Consider the following 5,803-nt stretch of genomic DNA (forward strand, 5'->3'; position numbering starts at 1 on the left):
GGAGAGGGGAAGGTTGCCTTTGTAGCTGGCTGCTTTGTAATTGAGAGAGCAGTTGACGCTTCATCCTGTGGGCCTGGGGGACATGGAGCAAGCATTGGTGTTATGCATTCGGGGAAGCTTAAATACCTGCAAAAGAGGAATGCCCAAAAGAACAAAAAAGCAGAGGGGAACTGGTTTACCTTGAGTACGAGATTTCTTATTCCTTTTGTGAGTTTGGTGTCTTGTGCAGGGGTGGTTAAAGAAAACGTGTCTTTATGGCAGAGACCTTACCATGCTGTAATTGCAGTGATGTGGGTGTGTAATGCTGTAAGGAAACACAGATACAAGTGCTGAGTCCTACCAGAGTTTACAGAGATGGGGATTTGTTTTTCAGGCAATATTCATTCTACTTTGCAGCACAGATTAGGTTGGTTGAAATGTATGACTGAGCAAATCTCCCCCATGCTTCTTATTTAATAAGACTTGAATGCCCATAGATTTCGGGTCACAAATAATTATAATTTAAAATTCTGCCCCGCAGAAGCCAAGGGGTATTTGGCTATTGATCTTAATGAGAGGTGGAGCTGGTCCTTACTCTTTAAATTTCTCCCACTATTCTTCATTTTGCTCAAACCACTGCAAAGACTGTGCCAATGCTCAAAGTTGTGCAACTCTTGAAAAAATACGCTTTTCCAGTGCAGTTCCTAATTCACACTGTCAAGCCAAACTAAAGCTGCACGCTCCTCTGTAAAAAGCATGTGGATTACCTATAAATAGTTGGCTATTGCACTGGAAACTACATAGTTTTCTGTACTGCATACAGTTTGAAGATTTAAGAAAACAATTCACCTAACATGAGCCCATACTAGAAAAGGAAATAGGTTCCAATTCTTCCAGGACTTAGGCACCTGTCCACTTTTACCACCATCATACAAGCACTCCCAAGGACTCACACTGAATGTGCCTAATGTCCAGTAAGAAGCATACCTACATCCTGAAAAATTAGGTCCCTAGAGTATGCACTGAGCATCCCAATGATTGTACCAGGAAGAAGAAACAAACAGACAGTGGTGGTTGCTACATCTTGACACTATACTTTTCTGGTGTAATGCATATTGCACATCAAAAAGATGCTTTAATGAATGCTTTATTTCATTGTTACCATACCTGTCTCTGTTTCCAGTGTTCTTATCCCTACCAGACCTGAGTGCCAAATATTATATAACACAAGACTGATTCGCCAAATACCATAGGGGATTTTGCCTACTCAAGGTTTTTGTAATCAAAGAGATTTCCAGTGTAATAAACAGCAGACTGGACTCTGGTTTGTATAACAGGAAGTTTCAGATAGTTGACTCTTGTAACCTTGTCTACCTTGCATAGGCCGCGGAGTGGGGTGGGCCCTCTCGACCAACTTTTAGCACATTAATTTATATAGCCCACAAATGCACAGTTGTCATTCTGGTTAAAATTGTATAGCTATATTTTACTGAATGGCTAACTAAATTAACATGCTAAAAGTTGGTCAGGCTATGGCCTGGGTGGCCTACCTCGTTCCTCAGCCTATGATCCATTGCTCTTGTAGCTGTTTGGTGTATCTAATTCCCACTGTTACAGGGGTGGAGGCACCTTCACTGACTGCCCATCTTGTATGCAGACCAGCCCAACCTCTTGCTTCTTTACTTTTCATTCCATCCAGGAAGAGCACACACCAACTGCAGAAACTTCCTCAGCCTGACAAAGGGTTTTTAAACCCAAAAGCTTGCTTAAATTTTTTCCCCAACTATTTAAGTTGGTCTAATAAAAGATATCAGATTCACCCAAAGAACCCCGTCTGTCCATTTTCCGCTGACATTAAGAGTTGCTTAATATGTGATAGGATAGTAAAGTTCCTTTGGAATCTTTTGGGTTACTATACATAAATATAGCTATAGATGAAGATACACATATCATTACTTACTTAAAACTGGTTGTAGCAAAGGCCTATTTTCTGTTTTAAGTGCAGTCATGCATTGTGAATAGTTCCTCTCTGGTTTTCTGTTAGCGTGAATTATGCTTCATTCAGTATAATCAGGCTTTGGTTTTAGACTGACATGCAGCTGTAAACCTGTCACAATTTAAAATCCCTTCTTACCAGAAAGTATCTGTCTGAGACGAAACAAACATCTCTGTGCTGATTTTGGCATGACTTGTCAGTTCACTAACCTTTTGCAGTTAACTTGTTGAACTAGCGCACAGTTAGTAATGGATCACTGAATTGCTTGACTCAGATACTTTTTTTAAAAACAGCATGAAAAAATGGACTTTGGGCTTTTATGAAGTAAAGTCTAGGGGTAAAATTGTCAGAACCATGAATCAGGCTCCAAATCCACTTAATGTTTGGGAGTATCAAACTATTTACCTAAGTATGTGTGGAGGATGGTAGCCCACCAACCCAGTGTGTACCAAAAGAAACAAATGTCATTGACAAATAGGAGAGAAGTCCCATATCCCTGGACTATGCTGTCTTGGGCTTTGAACAAGACAAGTCACTTAAAAGGCTTTTAATATGTAATCTCTGAATGTGAAATGCCAGGAATCCAACTTGTTTTGCAGCTCTAAAACTCTATGGTATCTCATTAAGCTTCTCTGTCCTTACTAGGATCTGAACGAGTCTGTTTTAATGAACACTTATTTTTATTATTGTGACTGAGTGACCTCACAGCCTTTTTACAGATAAAAGTCCCCAAGAGGTCCATGAGTTTTGGCTGGAAGAGTCAAAAGGGACCTAAGCTAAGCCCCAGCTGTCAGTGTAACTCAGTGAGTAACTGATGCTTAACTTTCTTAAGGTCTCTTTGGAAACCCCAGCTTCTAAAAGCTAGACTGAGTGTTGTGCACTAAGGGCATTGTTCAGCAATCAGTGTGTCATATGAATGTCACATTCCTCTGGGACGTAAACAGTCCTGGAAACATCCACCACCTGTATACTACTGCTATGTCAGCCAATAGCAAGTGTTTGCAGGGTAAAGCCCTTCATTCTAGAGCATGTATACCTGGGGTACGTAACAGTTACAGGGTTCCAGTGTAGCTACTCTTATACAGTTTCATGTTGAGTGACAGCAAATATCTACTTCTGGAGTCATGTATTCATTATCTTAGCATTAGTTTCCATATGCAGAAGTGGGAACTCTTCTCATTGTATCCGTTTGATTTCTGTGGCCCTGACTGCAGTCAGTAGCAAGGTGCACTAAAAAAAGGAATGGTACAATCCAGGACGAAGGATATTTGCCCCTTTAAGCACACCTGATTAAATGTAGTTATTGTTCTAAACCTAGAAGGCCTTTGGTTGGATTCCCACCTCTGTGGTCTTTCTGATTATATTTATACTGTTACTTGACTGTGGGTGGCAGCAGTCCTATAAACACACTATTCACTAGCCCCTTTCTTCCTCCCCCCATGCTTTCACAGTTCAAGTGCCAAAGCAATAAATTTGAAGTGGTTATAAGTTTTTTGACACTTTTATAAGTATTTATGCAAAATGTTTAACCAGTTTGGTGTTGTCTTAGCTTTCCCATAGGATGCAGCAGCTCATTTGAGAGGTTATTGATGGCAGAAAAGTGCATTTCTGTTAAACCTTAGATCAAATGTTCAGGGGGGAAAAGATGTCTTGTTTTTCACTTGTGGTTAAATGCTTGGCTAAAAATGCAATGGAAATAGAACATTAACAGTATTTCCTTTTTGAGATAGTTTGTTTCCAGATTCTCTTCTCAAATTGTCAGACATTCTCTGTGTAAATTTCAGCTCTTTCCCCCGATTCTTGTTTATAAGATGGCATTGACTCCACTGCCACTGTTCTCTCAACAATATACACATCAAGAAAACTCTCAAGGAATGATTCTATAACCACAGGGCAAGCAAAAGTCAATGACAAAATTCTTCAGTGTCATTGATAACTGAAGGCGGTATGTGGCAGTTAGTACTAGCAGCCCTAGAACGGGAGTTAATGAAAAGAAAATTTCCACTCGTCTACTCAGTACTGTAACCAATAATTTTAACCACATATTTCTAAGAGGTAAATTGATTTTTTCCTGAAAACACATTTGTCAAGTGTAGCTGATTAGAAAAGAAAAGACATATGGAAATTGTTGAAACGTTGCTGTCCATAACACTTGCCTTCATTAAGGACTTTTGGCTTCTCTACAGTATTGATAGCATGCAACATAAGGGAAAAGTTCTTTGCTAGACTTCCCAACTCACCCAGCTGACAAACATTCTGGACTTTATAAAGATGACATATGTTAAGCAGTGAGTCCAAAGATTGGTAGGATTTCTTGCAATGGTACTTAGTTTTTTGCGCCAAAGAAAAGAAATGGCATCACTTTGGAAATCTGGAATCTTACAAAGGACAGCTGAAAAGAGAAGAAAAAATAATTAATGGAAACAAGTATTGAAACTATTCCTAAATGGATAATTTTCCCAATTTCTTATGGAATTAGGAGCACAAGTTCACTGCTCTTAGCTATGTTTGAAAATCCCAACCTGTACTGACATGAAATCCTTCACTCACAAGGAAGAACCTTGCAGAGAACTTGACTAGCTTAGCAAGTAGTTATTTTTATCACAGGTCTTGAACACTCTTCACATGTTTATTTTTTTATTAAAGTAACAACAAATTAGTCTTAATAATTACTTGTTGAGTTTTATACCACTTATTAAAAATGGACCTTTTGAAATCCATCTCCAAGTTAAACAGAAGTACATGTTAGTAAACAAATTTGATCTAGTTATGATATATTGAATTATGGTCTGGCGCAGTTTCCTTTCATTGATTTGAATGGGCTTACTCCTGATTTATTTTGACATATAAGACTGATCCAAATTACCAACAATGGATATTCAGCCCTTGATTGTCAAGAGAACAGATTCTAAATGTATTGTAATGGAACATTCATGGAATGAAATGTGCAATCTTGACTCAGCTGAAACTCATTTTTTTCAATGAGTCTTTGTCTCCAGACCTCACAAATGCAAGCTATTCTATAACGTGTGTGTGTGGAATGGGGGTTAAGGACATATTAAACCAAAACTACAAATTTCCTGTGTATGGCGAGAATAATCCTGACACTAACTGTATTTTAACTTAATGTATATGGGTGAACAGCCTTTTCATAATATTAGTTAAGTACTGTAGCCACACTATAAGCACACACACACTTGCACCCACATAGATGCATGCACATGTATGTACACACATATACATCCCGTATCCCCCACCCCCACCACAATTTTTAGCAGATTCCTAAGACTGGGAGATATCATTTGTAGCTCATGTAAACCGGCATAGCTTCACACATTGCAATGGAACTATGCTAATTTACATCACTAGAGACTCTGGCCCTGGCTATAAAGTTACAATGCAGAATAGATTGCATTATAACTTTCAAAGACAGGACTTGTAAATTGCAAACAATGGAACATTTACTGCAGCAGCATTGAGGGACAAGCTGCTGAAAATTGAGTCAATTTAAAAAAGAAAAATAAGGTTAAAGTGATTTCCAATGTTACACCTGCCCTGAAATAATTTTTGTGGTTTTACCATTGTGTTTTCCTATTTTTTTTAATGATTTTTGTTTCCTTTTTATTGCGGTGGGAAACACCCAGACAAACAAGGGAAGCTGAGTACAGTTAAACAGACTAATGATTAACTTACAGTCAAAAAAATGGAAAAACAATACAAGACAGACAAAATATTATCCCCACCCCACCTTTTCTCAGCTGGTGTAATGCTGTAGGGGTCATTTGTCACAACAGCTGTTTACAAACATGCAAGCCAACATGTCCTTGT

The sequence above is a fragment of the Crocodylus porosus genome, unplaced genomic scaffold (genome assembly GCF_001723895.1).
Source record: "Crocodylus porosus isolate Cpor-Errol unplaced genomic scaffold, CroPor_comp1, whole genome shotgun sequence".
NCBI lineage: Eukaryota > Metazoa > Chordata > Crocodylia > Crocodylidae > Crocodylus > Crocodylus porosus.